This window comes from Alligator sinensis, unplaced genomic scaffold (assembly GCF_000455745.1).
Source record: "Alligator sinensis unplaced genomic scaffold, ASM45574v1 scaffold104_1, whole genome shotgun sequence".
Classification (NCBI taxonomy): domain Eukaryota; kingdom Metazoa; phylum Chordata; order Crocodylia; family Alligatoridae; genus Alligator; species Alligator sinensis.
This window is the reverse complement of record NW_005841867.1, coordinates 2,119,030-2,123,464: the sequence shown is the minus strand read 5'-3', so window position 1 is coordinate 2,123,464 and position 4,435 is coordinate 2,119,030.

Sequence of the window (4,435 nt, the reverse complement as noted above, 5' to 3'; positions counted from 1 at the left end):
AGCGCGCTGCCCCCCCCCCCATGCCCACCTGACTCAGTGATTGGCCACAGGGGAACCCCAGGTGCCTCCCCAGGCCCAGGAGGCGCCAGTCACTGAGCTAGGGGGATATGGGGAGGGCCCCAGCACACTCCCCGGTGGACCCAGAAGTGGACCGGAAGTGCTTCTGGTCCACTTCTGGATCTACTGCTGGGCAGGCTAGGGAGCCCCCTGTGCTCCTTTGGTACGCTTCATGTGCCCCAGCATCGCAGCATTCACAAGCCCCTGCTATCTTGAAGTATGTAGAAAATTCATGTAATGCTGTCTCTATGTCCAAATCTCTGAATGTTTCTGAATTGGGCTGAATCTCTGCCGAATTGAATCAGGGACCGAAGCTTTGCACAGCCCTAATCATCAGGGCTATGGCAAGAAAGAGACATCTCCAACTGAAGGGGATCAGTTGTGCCAGAATGTGTCCCAGCACAGCTGTTCTACTTCATTGGGGAAAACACATGTTGCCCATTGTCCTGGCTGTTGATTTTACAAGACAATCAGCTGACTGGCAACCCCAGTCCTGGGTTTCCCCACTTGCAGAGGATCTCTGGGGCACATCTCTGAAAGCAAGGAAAGCTGGGGTTCCCCACTTCCGGAGACATGTCCCTGGCAATCTCTGGGAATTCCAGAGGTTGCTTGGGCTGCGTCTCTGGAAGTGGGGAGCATGTCACCCATTGTCCCACCCCAGATGAACAGGTGGGACAAAGGGTGATGTTTGTTTCACCCAATGAAGTGGATCAGCTGTGCCAGCATGCATCCCAGCACAGCCAGTCCTCTTCATTTGACAACATCTATTTCTAGCCAGTGTTTTGAAATATGGATAAACAATGGAACACAATCTTTTAGATCATTTGCCCTGACTAACTTTCAGAAATCATAGTTCTATTTGCTTCCAAACATGGCATTTTAGTGACATGCTGGCAGCTAGTTCTTATAGCTAATCCATTCTCTTTGTGTCTTGCTAAGCTTGTCCAAGCTCTTAAAACCTCACAAATTCATGCATTCCTATGATCAGACTAGTGTTTGTGATCAGACCCTTCCTAACTTTGAGCCGTCAACAGTTATTTTACCTCCCTTGGCTCAGATCCTTTTGGCTAATAGCCAAGGCAAATTCCCAGATTGCTCTTTGCCTCTCATTTTAGCAAAAGCTAATTGCTTTTCAAAGCAATATTTCTGTTCTGGGATTCATACTGATACTGTAGATGCTATTGTACTTATTTATCTCACTTTCTTCAAATTTCACGTCTTAGAAGCTTAGCAATCAAAAGAATGTCATGTGTAAGAGGTTATAATGTTAATCTACATTCACCATAAAACTCATTTCTCTCCCCCAAGACAAATTCCTCATTCATGTTTTCAGTCTTAGCTACTCACCTACATCTCCTCTCAGTTTGTTTACTTCTCCTGTGGCTTTTCCTGTTTATTTCCCATGCTTGTACTAATTGAATAAAAACCCTTTGGGGACTCCTTATGCTTACTTCTAAATTATCTTTTGCTCTTTTGTCTATTTTATGGTTACCTATAGACAGTCTTTGAATTGTAATTGGAAAACAGCACATAAACCCAGTTTGTAAAAAATAAACAGCATATTAATTATTCTGGAGCAAACATTGCAGTTTTTAATTCAAGCAATATTCCCACTGGCACCAGTGACAGTTTTGCCCAGTTAAGGGTCCCTTACCTTGTTTCTAATTTACAAAAAAGTAATCACAATACTCTGATCAATAATTAATACTGGACATCAAGTACATTTAGAAAATGAGCAGTTAGATCTGTGTGGAAGTTGATACATCACTATGAAAAACTGCAGTTAATGACAAAACAAAGGATACAACAGGAAACTACTTGCTACATATATCATATGTTTGATGACAACAAATGTTATCAATTCTTTAGCTTAACTATATTGTCTAACATAATGTTTAATCTATACTGGCATCAGCAAAACGTTATTCTATGAGGGTGAAAAAGAAAAAAATATATGTGTCATTTAAAGCAATTAGCAAAATATGGACAGGAAATTGTACAGTTGAAAATCACTATATTATTATATTATTTATTGAAATAGTGACTTAGGTATATGTGGTACCCTACAGAGTAAGAACAATAACAGGCCAAAGTCTACTCTGTGCATATTTTCCTGTTGCAGTCAATAGGAGCTAGATTGGGTTCAGCATCCCTGCTGAACATTTAAGCATATGCACAGTATGCATATCTCCAAGCCTGTTAGTATCCCCAACAAAGGTTACAGGCAGGCATTACATTTAGATCAACCTAACTAGGGTTGATTCAACGGCAATCATTATGCACAGCATTAAAAGACAAGGTTAAAAGGCAACTTGTTTTTAAGAAATATGTTCCTTTAAACCATGTTACTACAATTAGAGAATTAAAATTGAAAGAAAATTTACAACTAGATGCATTTTTCCTCCTCCCCCCCCCCCCCCCCCCCCCCGCAGTATTACAACATTATTAATATAAACAGACTTCTTGGCTTCAGTTTTATTTATGATTAGTTTCACTTTCTCCTTCTCTTTGCGAGGTCTAGAATGCAAATGTGCTAGGAGGAGGAAAATGAAAGAGAGGGAGGGAAGATTAAATTTTAAGGTACAAGGGTGTGTATTTCAAGGCTTGTGGTTGTAGAGTCTCTGAATAACTGTTATACCTGAATACTCAACTATTGCATACTAAACTGTTTCTCCCAGAAAACTGTTTCTCCCAGAAAAAAGAATCACAACTTGGCCCTTGCTAATTTTGCTACTTACTTGCTAGCTGTTGAATCTGAATCTTTTTTCAAGTCTTCTTAGTTGTAAGCCCTTGGCTAAGTAGAAGAAAGGTGGCCACTTGTGTGAAAAGAGTGTTTCACTGATCACTAAATTGCATACCTTGACCAAGAATATGAGAGTTTATATTTCCTAGGGAATGGGCACCAAAATCGCTCAAAACTTGAATAAAATTATATATATAACTTTTATGGTTCAGGCCTAAGGAGCCATTTACAAAAATAAGCTTGGTTTTATATGATTGGTAACAAAAATACATAAAAATGTTGTTTGCCCCATATATTGAGAAATATCCTGTCTTGGCACTCCACAGCTGGTGAGTCACAATTTAACAGTTTTTACTAAAATAAAAATGAAATTAAAAAGTCCACATTTTCAAAGAAGTACAGAAACATAATATTTATAGAAGATCATAAACAAGTACTCTGTTAATAGCCGCTGAACTTTGTTTAAAGAATAACAGACTAACATTTCCAAAGTATTCTTTGCTGAGATTGAACAGGATTTTATTCCAACTGTTGCAGTAACTAATGAAAAACAAATGAGATTTCCAAACAGTTTTGACTGTTAGGGGTGTGAAGGCAATATCATTGCTTTTTGCACTTGCAGCTGCTGCTTACACTGCAACTACCCATTCAAAACACAATGTCATTTTATACTTGAACTCTCAATCTGTAATACAGAAAGGCCAAGGTTTTTTTAACCCAGATTGGAAACATTCAGCTACATTCATTACAACATTCCATTAAAAGCTACTTAAGCTTTTAAGACCTACAACAGACCAGGTCCAGTCATGTAGCCTTTGTTAGAAAACAATGAGAGGAGAAACTAGGATTCTGTTGGGATGTTGACATGCCCAGTAGTTGTGGTTTGGGTTTCTCGCGTCCCAGTTCTCTTCTGAGTTGTGTTTCTCCTTTGGACTACACTTCCCATGATGCATTGCAGTCAGGGACGCCTATACTGTTCCATAATGCAACAGGAATAGACAATAGAGCCTCATAGGAAATGTAGTCCAGCTGAAAATCTCACCCAAACAAGAGGAATCAGGACACGAGAAGCTACATTTACTAAGAGCTACCACAATGACCTTTCTGAACCAAACTTAAGATAAAGCTAATTTTTTTCTTTTTTTTCAACAAAAAAAATACAGTTTTCCATTTTTTTTGACTGAAAGCCAAAATTTTCAGGAAAAGAAAAGAGGGAGGGAAAAGGGAGAGGGAGAGAAAGGAAAGAAATTCCATGTTCTGAGCATTACTTACCTTGACTAGTTGGTGAACAGTAAGATATCAATAGTTTTGGAAATTAAAAGTGCATAACATCACTCAATCCTTAATAAGATTTTGCAGAATTTTAGAGGGACAGAATCAGATTAATAGGTAAGAAGAAGGCTGATGAAATGTAATGGTGAAGGTTTCTCCCAAATATTTCTGCATCCTAAAATAACTAGTTTTATCTGATATTAGATTTCCTATATTTCTTTATAGATTCATAGATTCATAGATGTTAGGGTTGGAAGGGACCTCAAAAGATCATCGAATCCGACCCCCTGCATAAGCAGGAAAGAGCGCTGGGTTTAGATGACCCCAGCTAGATGCCTATCCAACCTCCTCTTGAAGACCCCC